The sequence below is a fragment of the Brassica napus genome, chromosome A2 (assembly GCF_020379485.1).
Source record: "Brassica napus cultivar Da-Ae chromosome A2, Da-Ae, whole genome shotgun sequence".
NCBI lineage: Eukaryota > Viridiplantae > Streptophyta > Magnoliopsida > Brassicales > Brassicaceae > Brassica > Brassica napus.
In genome coordinates this window covers 20,476,042-20,490,419 of record NC_063435.1, presented here as the reverse complement: position 1 = coordinate 20,490,419, position 14,378 = coordinate 20,476,042, and the positions used below count along the sequence as shown (strand labels likewise).

The 14,378-nt window shown below is 35.6% G+C and overlaps 1 long non-coding RNA gene across 1 annotated transcript; it reads left to right on the top strand.

Annotated features, from left to right (window-relative positions):
- The first annotated feature begins 341 nt into the window (after positions 1-341).
- Positions 342-6,596, top strand: LOC106401252. The gene is made up of 2 exons (XR_002659194.2): positions 342-6,154; positions 6,275-6,596. It is a non-coding gene; the product is annotated as an uncharacterized LOC106401252 (long non-coding RNA).
- Positions 6,597-14,378: the final 7,782 nt, after the last annotated feature.

The window sequence follows — 14,378 nt, the reverse complement described above, 5'->3', positions numbered from 1 at the left end:
GTTAGTTGGGACATGATGTGTTTATATAAACAGGAAAATGGCATGGGTTTTAGGAATATTGAGGTGTTCAATCAAGCTTTGCTTGCTAAACAAGCTTGGATTATACTCAAAAACCCTGACAGTCTATTCTCTCAATTTATGAAAAACAAATATTTTGCAAATTCGGATTTTCTGTCTGCCTTAGGGATCTCTTGACTAAAGGTCTTTATAAATTGGTTGGAAATGGTCTTTCTCTTCATGTTTGGACAGATCCTTGGATTAGAGATGGACAAATGCTTAGACCGTTGATTAAAAACCCAGTCATTGACATTGATCTCAGAGTGAGTGATCTTATTGATTATGAAAGAAGAGATTGGATCAAAGATAAGCTTGAGGATCTCTTTTACCCTGAAGACGTTAAATGCATCTTAAAATCAAAACGATGATATCTAAAGATGACTTTTAGGTTTGGGGTCAAAATAGAAGCGGTGAATATTCGGTCAAATCAGGTTACTGGTTGCAAAATCAGATTACTAACAGTCAGTTGTTGATAGAAGCATCAGCGTTACCATTTATCAATGAGCTTAAAGTTCAGGTCTGGTCCTTAAATACTTCCCCGAAGATAAAAAATTTTCTTTGGAAAGTCCTTTCAGAAGCTATTCCAGTGGCTGATATGATTCTATCGAGAGGAATGAAGGTTGATTCTAGATGTCAAGTATGTGGACTGGAAGGTGAATCTATAAATTATCTCCTTTTCTCATGTACTGTGGCTCGGCAAGTCTGGGTGTTATCTCTCTTTCCAAAGCCATACTCAGATTTCTCCAGAGACTATATTTACTCAAATTTCCATCACCTTCTCAAAGTAAGTAAATCATCCTCTATGCCATTTGAAATAGCTAGGATGTTTCCTTGGATGCTTTGGCATATCTGGAAAAGCAGGAACGCGTTCACTTTTGAAGGCAAAGGCTTCTGTCCTATAGATACTCTTACAAGGATAAGACAAGAGGTGGATACTTGGTTTGTAGCTCAAAAAGTTGAAGCATAACAGAGTCTCTACCAAGTATTACCAAAAGCTCTTTCTAGTAGAAGTTGGATTCCTCCTTCAATCTCTTGGATCAAATGTAATCTTGCTTACTCTTGGGACAAAAAAACTAAATTGGTTGGAGTTGCTTGGTTACTAAGGAATCATTGTGGAAAAGTCCTTTTGCATAGCCGACATGCTATTTCTGATATTGATAGTCTAACCGAAGCAAAACTTCAATGTCTTCTTTTGGCTATTAACATCATGTCAAAATTAAAAATCTCTCAGGTAGTCTTTAGTACTGAAGCTTATGAATTGATTGGGGCTGTCATTCGTACAAAAGCTTGGCCCTCCTTTGCTTTCCAAGCTTCAGAAATCAACCTGGCCTTGTCAAAAATTCGAAAATGGAAACTACATGTTAAAACAGCTGCGACAAATCTTAGTGCCTATCTCATTGCTCAAAGTGCTTCTTTTGGTCCCTTTTTGTGGCTTCTGGGGTTCCTTTTTGGCTTAGGAATACTTTGGATAATGATATGACTTTCGTTTGATTGTTGTATAGAGCTTGTTTAGCTCTTTTTGATTCCTCACTTGTTTGAGGCTTTTGGTTTTTTTAACCCTCTTCTCTTATACTTGCTACCATGTCTATAAAACTTCAGATGTCAAAAAATAGTATAATCGTTTTTTGACACAGTACGGAAAATAAATAATTTAAAATAAATTTTGGGATAAATATGGAGTTTTTCAAAATCAACTCATTTTTTTTAAGTCAAATCCAAAACCAACCTCTTTTTTTGTCATTACTACTCATCAATGAATTTTCTATATCATACTTATGTTTTTGAATTATTTACAAGATTACCATTATTATTTAATTTTTTATTAATTTTGAAATTCACAAAAAAACCAAATACACCCACACCATTTCTTTTTATTACAGAAATGCCATTATCATCTATTTTTTCAACCATCATGAACCACCATTTTTGAGCTCGTAAAGCTCTAGATTTCAATTTTCAACCACTTTTTTTCTCATTCTAAACCAACAAATCTTCATTTTCTCTTATTTCCTCTACATTTCCATCTAAAAAACTCTCATAGCTTTCAATTTCATAAACAAAAATTTCATTTTTTCGAGTTTCTTCATTAGTGAATCGTTAAAGGCGATTCTTTTTGTTCATATTTGGAGTAATTTGGATGGTTGAGAAGGTTGGAAACGAGCTTTACACAAGAAAAAGATAACTATTTACATGGTTTTCATCATTTTTCAGATCTGTGTCGAGATAGTAGACTGTTTTGTATGTCTACGCCTATATACAGACGTACGATGTAGTCTACTTGTCAATGCACATGTCAGTTTTGCATTTGACCAAACGAATTTTTTTTGGTACCGCAGACTTCCCCAACAGTCTTCGTCTTTATTTTTGACAGCAAAAACAAAAATTTAGGTAGACTTACTAAGACGGCTACGTAAAAGAGGTTAGTTTTGGATTTGACCGAACTTTTGACTTTTTATTATAGACTCCAATAGAAGTCTACGAAGTGTAGACTGCCTGAGAAGTTTGCAAAATGTCAGTTTTGCATTTGACCAAAACTTTGAATCCGTTGAATAGGTTACTTTTGTGTTTGACTAATTTTTTTAAAATTAGTTAAAATTTTATTAAATTGTAGACTTCATATGTAGTCTTCTTATCTTAGAAAAAAAAAAGGTAGTCTACATGTGAAGTCTACTATTTAATTTTGGTCAAATGCAAAACTAACCCGTCGAATTTGAGAGTAGACTTCAAACGAAGACTAAAAATATGTAGATGTGCATTTCTATATACTCGTAGAAAGTCAAACTTGGTCAATTGCAAAACTAACCTCTTTCAAAAAAATTCAAAAATGTAGACTGCATATGAAGTCTACTTCCGAAAGTCAAATCATGGGTGAATTTTGGTCAATTGAAAAAACTAACCATTTTGAAGTGTAGACTGAAATGGAAGTCTACATGTATAGAATCACAACTTTTTTTTCAAATATAGAAAGTAACCCGTAAATTTTTCAATTGCAATAACTAACCCAAAGAGTAGACCTATTTGATAGTCTACATTAGTAAACTGAAAAGAACATCTACATCTTCGTAGATGGAATATGGAGTCTAGAAAAATATATTAAAAATTAATTTGTGTATTATTTAATAAGTTTTTTCAATGTTTTTTTTGTTTGACAGTGTGTATTAGTTAATCCTAATGGGTTTGAGTGATTTTGAAAAGAAAATCTGTTATAATTTTGAAAGTATAATACTTTTGATTTGACTATGTTGTTAGCTAATAATTGTAGACGTATTTGTTAGTCTACCTATATAGTTTTATGAAACATGAAATATTTCTCCGTTAATTATGTAAACTGTATTGTTTCCGGAAATAGCTCTGTTACCTGTTGTATACGGAGAATGAGTGGTGAAAGACTCTTTGTGGGAGTTTGTGGTCAATAATCGGAAAGGAAGAAAAATGTTCCTTGTACATGATTGTTGTACACATGGTGAACTTCTTGAAATGGCACAAGAAGATTACGATCTGGACAAGAAAATAACATAAAATACACATTTAAAATCTATAGATCTAAACTTATATTTTTTAAAGGTCAAGATGAAAACCATGAATTATAATACCTAAATGACAAGATAATATTGTGAGAAAGACTTGGGAAAAATTTAGAGAGAGAGAAGAGAAATGAGAGAGTTTTTGAGAGAGTGGAGAGAGTTTTAGAGAGAAGTGATAGAGTTTAAAAAAACTTGTGCTGCCACTTTAGAGATAGACTTTATAAATTTTATTTATATAGGGAGACAAAAATGTAACTAGGTTAAAATTTACGACACTCTAGACTTCAAATCTTTTGAAGTCTACTAAAATTAAAAATTTGGAGTAGATTTTACTATAACATAGTAAACATTTTTGGAAGTCTACTATAATAATTTTATTACTGTTGTTTATTCTTTATTATTTTAATAATTTTAATATATGATTTACTAAATTTATATCTTTATTTTTTAATAGTTATAGTATATGTTTTTTTACTCTTAAGGAACTCAACTAATTAGTTTAAATATAATGATTTTTGTAAAAACAATTGAAAAATGTAGACTGAAAATGATGTCTCCAGCTAAATATACTTTATTGTAGGTCTAGGAAACCCTAAACCAGAAATCTCAAACCCTAAATGTTTTTCTTTATAATAAAAAGTCTTAATTACTTCATCAAATATCAAATTATACAAAATATATACTACTAAACATTAATAGACAAATTTAAGTCAATAAAACAAAAACAAAAATCTAAATCTAAATCTAACCCTAAGAAGTCTACCACTAGAATAGATAACATGTTATAACCTTTTGTTTCTAAACCATATTGTCTAACACATGGTTACCAAATTAGAGTATATTCTTTAAAATTGTTCAATTATATAAAATTTTAATTTATTTACTTCATATTGATCATTATATATTTGATGATTAGTTAACAATATCACAATAATTATTTTTATACATTTTTAAAATTAAATTATTAGATCAAATTACGATGTAGACTACAGAATAAGTCTACACAATAGACTTCTTAAGAGGTCTACATATATGTACTTACTAATGACATAATTGTAAAATACATTTCTATTTTTTTTGTTTGGTAATAAGAGTTATATAGTATTTTTACCATCATTTTAGGTTGCTTTTACATTTGACTGAAAGTGGGATATACTTTTAGGTTTGATATGAATATTTGGATTGGTTCGAGCAATTCTCCCGGATAAATATGTGGAAACGATGAAAAGGACTTGTGTATTTAATGTCTTGTAGTCATTGTTAGACGTACAGAGCCGAATCTACGCATCAAAAGCTTTATCTCTCTCTATATATGTGATGTCTATAGACTCTTTAGAAAAAAAATATGTTATGTCTATGGACGAATACGTATGGATATAGCTCACCAAGACGAGATAATTGTACATATAAAAATAATATTTATAAATTTTGAAAATGACCCGTCGGTGTGTAAAACAAAATATATAGGAGTTGAATTTGAACAAGAAAAGAAACCTTTTGCTCTCTTAAAAACCTCTCTGAAACAGAAGAACACTAATCTCTGATCTCGCTGGGTGGCTGGCGCCTCCTCGGCTCCGGTCCGCCCCTCGCCCCTTGTTGCTTCTCCTCTCTCTTCGCCTCTCCTCTCCCTCCTTTCCCTTGCTTCCTTTCTCGGTGTTCTAGGAGTTTGCACCACCGCGGGTTTAGATCTGGCACTGTCTCTCTTGAAACTCCGGAGAAGCATGGTGGAGGAGTGGATGTGAGGTTCCTTCGGTCGGGCGTGGTCGTGGAAGTCTTGATCTGGTGTCATATCTGGATTCCAGAAGTAGATCTGTCTCTTTCCTCTGCCTCTTCTTCCTCGATTCTAGGCTTGGATGAGATGGCTCTCTTGGTTGAAGGCGTTTCTCGGTTTCTCCAGGCGGTAGTGTTGCGGTGTTTCGCCGCTTGTTCTGGTGTACTCCGCGGGGTTCCTTGTTAGACCGGACAGTCTATTTCTCAGGGGCTTCTAGGAGTTGATTTCGGTTTGAAATCGTGAAGGTCCGTTACGGGTTCTCCGTTGTGGTGCGTGTGCGAAGTGGAGAGTCGTTGGCCTTGTAAACCACGGTTTCTTCCTTCGGTGGCAGCACGTTCAGAGCCTGCTTGTTTCAGGGGAAAGGTCTAGGGCTTCCTCCTGTCCACTTTGACTTAAGGTGGTGCTTGCTGTCTCTGCTTTCTTGATGGACCTAGGTCTAGGGCTTCCTCCTGTCCACTTTGACTTAAGGTGGTGCTTGCTGTCTCTGCTTTCTTGATGTAGGTCCGGTAATCTGTAGTAGGAAGTTCCTCATGATCATCTATCTCTTCCTCTTTTCGTTAGCTTTTCTCCAATATTCTGCTTCAAGAAATGCATATTGGAAATATCAGTTGGGGATATGACTTTTTCATTAAAAGGTTTGTCATTTCTCACCTTCCAGATGAAGAACTTCTGCTTTAATAAATCGGAAAGACTATATCTCTCTATTTCCTACATCAAAATAATATATAACTAATATGTTTGTAGAGAAATTTATTGAATTTTCTATACACAACGCAAAATCTACTCAAGATGTTAAATTCAAGTAAGATTCTAATACAAATAATAAAGATTGGGAGCGTAGTCTAATTCTTCTGTCAATCGCCGAACTAATGGCATCACCACTGGAATTAGGAAATCATTTTCTTCTCATTGTGGTATGTAGGTTTTCGTTGGTATTTAACGGAATAAAATGGTGGAAAATAAAGGTAAAAAGGAAAGAAATAAAAAAATGAAAATGAGAATACAAAATGAAAAGTTATGGGAACAGTGAACCCCACTAACGAACGTAATGTGTCTGAGACTTGCTAGCATTGTCTTAATAAATTCCCTAAAGCACCACTGGCAAAAAGATCCTCCTACACATGTATACAATATATACATATACTTAATATATGTATAAATAAGGACTAAATATAAATAGTTATAATTTTTAATGGACAAGAGTGGTGGAAAATCATAAATGGAGATGCCACCAGAAAAGGTTACATAACCACAGGTTCTCTTTAGACAATAGTCTATATGTAAGTGTAATATTTCAAAACATAGCTTTATTGGCCAAATTATACTGATCATGAAGTCACTATAAGCATTCTAAATCCAGGAAATTACTTTTTTTCAGTTTTTGAAAAAGAAATTAGAAAACAACATCACATAAATAACATTAGAAAGCAGTTAGATAGTATATTTTTTATATTACTTTAATTTTACTATAAGTGCTATGCAAAATGTGAGGGTAGCACGGTAAAAGAATACACCGATTTTGTTGTTTTATTTGGTTTCTTATATATGTGCGAAGAAAACTCCAATATAGATAAAGAAGAAGTGTCTAGAAATCGCCTTTTCTCTCACCTCTGTTCCATCATTTAATCTTTCACAGGGGAGATGAAGAAGCAGTTGTGTTTTCTTTTCGCCCGTCTTTTCCGGTCTTTTCTGGCTTTCCTCCCGAGTTTCGGGCTCATGACTCTGGGTTTCGGTGGCTTCCACAGCTCCGCTTCGGAGGCTTTTGATTCTGCATCACGCTTCTTTGGTGTTGACGACGGCTTTTCACCGAGATTATCCCGGTTTTGTTGATCGACGTTTCTTTTCTCTTCCTTCGCAATCGACTCTCCTTCCTTGGACTCCTCTGTCTATTCCTTCCTCGTCACGAGCCGCTTCATCTTCGGGCTTACTCAAATCTTAAAATATGTCTGATTTGCATGCAAAAAAATCAATGGTTCACTACAAGAAAACATCGGGATACTGAGGGAAAAAATCGTCGGTATGTCGTCGGAATAACGTTATTCCGAGGACATACCGACGAAAAAAGTCCTCGGAAATAACTCCTCGGAAATTCATAATTCCTCGGAATTCCGTCGGAATTTTCCGACGGAATTCCGAGGAAACAAAATTCCGAGGAAACTCCGAGGACACAATGTTCGTCGGAAGGTTCCTCGGAAAATACCGAAGGAATTCCGATGGTCCAATCCTCGGAAGTTTCGACGAAATATTTCTCGGAATATTTATCGGAAAATTCCGAGGGAAGAAAGTTCCTCGGAAAATTCCGAGGAACATTTGTTCCTCGGAAAATTCCGAGGAACTTTCTTCCCTCGGAATTTTCCGAGGGAATTGAGTTTCTCGGAAAATTCCGAGGAATCCTTTCCCTCAGACAATTCCGAGGAACTTAATGTTCGTCGGAATTTACCGAGGGATAAAAGTTCCTCGGAATTATCCGAGGACCTCCATTCCCTCGGAATTTTGAAAAAAATTATTTTTTTAAAAAATTTATTTTTTTTAAAAATTATTTTTTTTTGGAAAAAAATTAAAATTTTTAAAATTTAAAATTAAAATTGAATAAAACATAAAATAAAACATAGTAGATAATATTCAAATTTAAATAAAACATTCAGAGTTTTTGGAAAAAAAAAAACTACGGGTCTTGAATGTTCGGGAACGTCTCGTTCGGGTACATCCTCTTCATCATGTCCATCATCTGCTCGTTCAGCCTCTTCTGGGTCTCATAGCCCGCCTGTTGAGCTGCCATCTGAGCCTCCAACGCAGATATCCGATCATCCTTGTCCTTCAGCTGAGCCGTAAGAACTTCTGGATCAACATACGCATGTGGTGCAGAAGAAGGAGCAGCCGACCGGGAGCGACGACCCAAACCGACCAAACGTCCCTTTTTCTTTGGAACCGACTGAAATATAAATAAAACGAAGTTAAGATAATTTAAATTGATGATAAAATAAAAATCAAGAAATAATTAAATTGAACTTTTAAAAAAAAAACTTACCGATTCAACGATTTCGTTGATTCGAACCCGAGACAAGTTGGTCGAGGCCGTCGAATCGTCATCATCGGTTTGAAGCTGAGACACTTCGTCATACACCTGAGTCTGGACCAGGTCGACCACGTCCCTCACAAGACCATCATCAATCTGGCCGGTCTTCTTGTTGGTATACGCCCTTTTCATAAGGGCGAGATCATCAACTGGGTGGCCTTCATTTTCTTCCGCCTTGAAAAAAAATAAATTAGACAAACATTAGAGATTTGAAAATGCAAAAAAAATAAAATTCTGAAACTTAAATAATTGAAGAAAAAGCGGTTGAGCTTACCATGCGATCCGCCAGAGTGGCAATAGATTGAGCACCCAAGTTATGCTTGTAGATGCCCTTTCCTTTACGGTCGCTCCTGCGGTTGTTGGAGTTGGTGGAAGAAGTTTCTTTCGTCTCTTCTTTATCCCAATGCGCACACAACTCCTTCCAGACCGTGCCGTTCATCGACTTTGGGACCTTTTAATTTAAAAAAAAAAAGTTTAATAATTTTAAAAATAGTTTAATAAATTAAAAATTGTTAATAAATTAAAAACTACCTTGTTTACTTCCCACTTCTTCTTCCACTCGTACATCTGCTTCCCATAGTTGTCCATAACTTTATGGACAAAATGGTGATAGATAGAGAGCGTATCATCGGCATTCCAGTTGAATTCTTGCTGAAATAGTTTAAAAATAGTTTTTAAGCACAAAAATATAATAGTTTAAAAATTACAAAAATCGTCGTTTTAATAAATAAAAAATAGTTTAATAATTAAAAAAATAATTTAATAATTACAAAAATAAGTTTTAATAATATTTAAAATGTCTAATAAATATATAAATTAGTTTAATAATTACAAAAATAAGTTTTAATAATATTTAAAATGTCTAATAAATATAGAAAATAGTTTAATAATTACAAAAAATAGTTTTAATAATATAAAAAATATAATTTAAAAATTAGAATACTTACCGCAAACTGCTGAAACCACAGATGCTGCTTCTCGACAGGGAAGTGAGTGAAAGTCGGATGTCCGCTGTCGAGGGCCGAGTACATCATACGGTTGATCCATGCGCTGATCCCGTTCCCGGATCGGTTGAACCTAACAAAAAAAATAAATTATTAATAAAAAAATAGTTTAAAAATTAAAAATAGTTTAAAAAATAAAAGTTTAAATTACCATGTTTGACCATGTCCATGTGGATACTCAGTGAGATAGGGAAGATGGTCACGACCGGGCTGTCGAACCAACTCCGCAACCCTCATCACTCCCAGAGGACCAGGTGCAGCAGCGGGACCAGGAGCGGGTGCAGCAGCGGGAGAGGGAGCAGCAGGAGCGAGTAATGGAGAGGGAGATGTTTGGTATGAGCTGTGGGGCGAAACGGAATCCTGAACATGGCTGGAAGAACCCCGAGACTGGCTCCCCATACCACCCCGGCTACGACGCTGGCGAGGCCGGATCTGATCATCATTAGACCTGTAAATTAAAAAAAAACATATTTAAAAATTAGTTCTAATAATTTTAATTAAAAAAAACAGTTTAAATTAAAAATAGTTTAAAAACATAGTTTTTAATCACAAAAATATAAATAGTTTAATAATTAATAAAAAAGTTTTAATAAATAAAAATACTTTAAAAATTTTAAAAATGTTTAATAAATATATAAATTTATATTTTACATATAAAATACAAAAAAAATGTTTTTAAATATTATATAAATGATTTTTAATCTTAAAAAGTTTTATAGATTTTAAAAATGTTTAATAAATTTATAAATCATTTTTAATTACAAAAAAAGTTTTAATAAATAAAAAATAGTTTAAAAATTTTAAAAATGTTTAATAAATATAAATTTATATTTTACATATAAAATACAAAAAAATGTTTTTAAATATTATATAAATGATTTTTAATCTTAAAAAAAGTTTTATAGATTTTAAAAATGTTTAATAAATTTATAAATGAATTTAAAATGCAAAAATAGATTTTATATACAAAAAACGTTTTCAATATATATATATAATTTCAAATTCGATTTTTATAACCACAAAATTGATAAAAACTAAAAAAAAAATTCAAATCAAGTGAAATACATAATCAAACTCCATTTTACACAAATCTACCATTCACCCTAACAAAATCTATAAATCTCATTCCAAAATCATCAAATCTACTTAAAAACCATACAAATCTAACCTAAAAGAGTGGGATAGGGTTCTTACATGATTATGGGGGAGGATTAGGGGAGAATCGCCGGAAAAACGGGAGAGAGAACGGTGGAATCGCCGGAAATCGCCGGAATCGCGAGAGGAGATGTGCAGCGGCGCGGAGAGAAAGAGAGAAATGGGGAAGAAGATCGGGCTCGCCCTAATCTTATGAGGCGTCCGACGGAAAATATCCGTCGGAATTTCCTCGGAAATATTTTATACTTCCGTCGGAATTTCCTCGGAATTCTATGATTCAATTTTCCCGAAATATTTGGCGGCTTCGTTTACCCGGTTAGATGAAAATATTCCGACGAATCCAGTTTCCTCGGAATACCCTCGGTAATCTCCGAGGAAATTCTGAGGAACCAGGGTTTGGGGTTTTAAAACATCGATTATTTTCGCCGTATTTCATTTCTTATACAATTATAATGCATACCATTGAGGATTCTTTGTATAGATGATCATAAACCATGAAATAACACAATTTCAAAAATAATTCTAAGTATTCCCTTTACCGTTTATTAAAGTGTATAAGTGTTTCTCTTACGTTGTGTGGTTTTCGTTCATGCAATCGTAAAAGTGTTTGTTATTGGATAAAACACCAAAGTTCATAGTTCCAAACATCATAATCTGGTTATGACACTTAATGAAGGTTATATACGTGTTATTCAATCCGTAAAACGTTGTTTTCGATTTAAAACCCCCAGTTCCTCGGAATTTCCTCGGAATATACCGAGGAGATTCCGAGGAAATCCTTATGTTCGTCGGAATTTCCTCGGAATATACCGAGGAGATTCCGAGGAAAAAGAATCTATAATCAAATCCCCATCTCCTCGGAATTTCCTCGGTATTTTCCGAGGAAATTCCGACAAACATAAAGAGTTCCTCGGAATTTCCTCGGAATTTTCCGACAGAATTCCGAGGAACTTGGGGTTTTCAATCGAGAAGATCTATTCCGAGGAAATTCCGAGGAAAACCTATCTGTCCTCGGAATTTCCTCGAAATTTTCCTTTAAAAAAAAAAAAAAAAAAAGGTCGAGGCTAGTCTTCTTCCGAGTCGTCATCACCAGATGAATCTGAATCTGGATCTTGGTGAAACTCTCCAATCACTGGTTCATCCTCTTCGTGAACGGCGGCTTCTTCTCCGAAGTCAGTTAAATCGACTACAAGGCCAACTCCACCTAAATCTTCTGCTGCACTTAAGTTGCCGGATGTGCTTGGTTGTAGTGGGTCTTCCAGCTCAGAACTTCCCTGAACTCGGCCTCTCGGGTTGAGTCTTGTAACAGTAACCCATGGATCATCTCTGTTCCTTACCCGGGGGTACTTGATATAACAAACCTGATCGGCCTGAGAAGCAAGAATGAAAGGATCATAATATTGCAGCTTCCGTCTTGAATTTACTGATGTAACACCAAATGCATCTGTTCTCACACCTCGATCTGGAGTGTTGTCGTGCCAGTCACAATAGAAAACAGTACAGCGCAATCCAACCATGCCCAAATACTTGATTTCCAAAATCTCATTTATGTGTCCGTAGTATACATCATCTCCTGATGCAGAACAAACACCAGCATCGTAAGTCGTACTCGAACGTCTCCTCTTCTGAGTTGTGAATGCATATCCTCGAGTACAAAATCTCGGATATGACTTCACAACAAAGTTTGGTCCAACGACCATCTCGCGTATCCAATCGTCAAATGTTTCACCTCTGGCCAAACCATCACTCACATAGGTAAACATCCATCCACCAAATTCTCTCTGCTTCATTTCTTCTAGTTCGTCCTCTGTGGCGTATCTATATTCTAACCGCTTTTCTGCCATGAAAATCCTTTCATATTGAAGAACATCTTCGCAGTTGGTGAGTAAATATGTTTGCAAATGACTGCGCTCCTGATCAGTAAGTCGACGGTCTTTTGGTTTTCCGCTAAGTCGTCCAACGTCTGTGAAAATGTCTGGAACCTTCCAATGATATGTTGCCCGTTCGCCTCTATCATCATGCCGAGCAGGTCTTCTGTTTTTGGTCTGAACTTCTGCTGGAAAGTAGTACTCGGCAAAGTTTGAAGTTTCTTCATTGATCATCTGTGCGACTATAGACCCTTCCACCCTACTTAAATTTTTCACCATCTTCTTCAAATGGAACATATACCGCTCATACAGATACATCCATCTATACTGCACAGGACCACCAAGCTCCAATTCTCTTACCAGGTGAATAACAAGATGCTCCATAACATCAAAAAATGAGGGAGGAAATATCTTCTCAAGGTTGCACTGAATCACAGCTATGTTAGTCTTCAAATTTTCAATACCTTCAAGAGTCACTGATCTTGTGCATAAATCGCGGAAGAAACCACTTATCCCTGCAATTGCTTCATGAACATTTCGTGGTAATAGTTCCTTGAAGGCAAACGGAAGGAGACGCTGCATCATTACATGGCAATCATGGCTTTTCAAGCCAGTAAACTTTCCTTCCTTTCTGTCGATACAGTTACGCAAATTAGATGCGTAACCGTCTGGAAATTCCACATCGTTTGAAATCCAATCAAAGAACGCATCCTTTCCCGCTGCATCAAGTCGGTATATGGGAAAAGGAGCCCTACCACTCTCATCAACATGAAGTTCTGAACGAGCACATATATCGACTAAATCCAGTCTTGACTTCAAATTATCCTTTGTTTTACCTTGAACATTAAGGATCGTGTTCATCAGGTTGTCAAAAAAGTTCTTCTCGATATGCATGACATCTAAATTATGCCTTAGTAGATGATCCTCCCAGTATGGCAGATCCCAAAAAATACTTTTTTTGTGCCAGTTATGTAGGTTTCCAACACCATCTACCGGAAAATGCTCATGTCCACCGACGTCTGGCGTTCTTTCTGCACCAAAATCTCTAAGTTGTGTCTTCAAATCTTTCCCACGAATTTCCGGAGGTGGACTGTCAAACACCCTCTTGTTCTTCGTAAACAAATTCCTACTTCTACGATATGGATGATCTGGTGGTAGAAATCTCCTGTGACAGTCAAACCAACACGTTTTCCTTCCGTGTTTTAGTTGGAAAGCATCAGTGTTATCTTGACAATATGGACATGATAGCCTTCCATGCGTTGTCCATCCAGATAACATACCATATGCTGGAAAATCACTTATTGTCCACATTAGTACTGCCCGCATTTGAAAGTTTTCTTTATACGAAACATCGTATGTTTCAGCACCTTGAGTCCATAGTTGTTGCAACTCATATATTAGTGGCTGAAGAAACACATCAAGTGATCTCTTAGGATGCTCTGGTCCGGGAACGAGAATCGAGAGGAACAAAAACTCTCGTCGCAAGCACAAGTTTGGGGGTAGGTTGTATGGTGTAAGAATGACTGGCCATAGAGAATACTGTCTTCCACTCTTGCCAAACGGGCTGAAACCATCAGTACATAATCCAAGGTAGACATTTCTTCTCTCATACGCAAAGTCGGGATACTTTGATTGGAAATGCTTCCACGCTTTTGCATCTGAAGGATGTCTGATCTCACCATCTGTTGAGTGCTCCGCATGCCATCTCATTGGTTGCGCTGTGCGTTCAGACAGATACAGCCTCTGCAACCTTTCCGTCAAAGGCAAATACCACATCCTTTTATATGGTACTGGAATTCTTCCACTCGTATCTTTATAACGAGGCTTCCCACAAAATTTGCATGAAACCCGCTGTTCATCCGCCCTCCAATAAATCATGCAGTTGTCTCTGCATACATCTATTACCTGATACGATAAACCAAG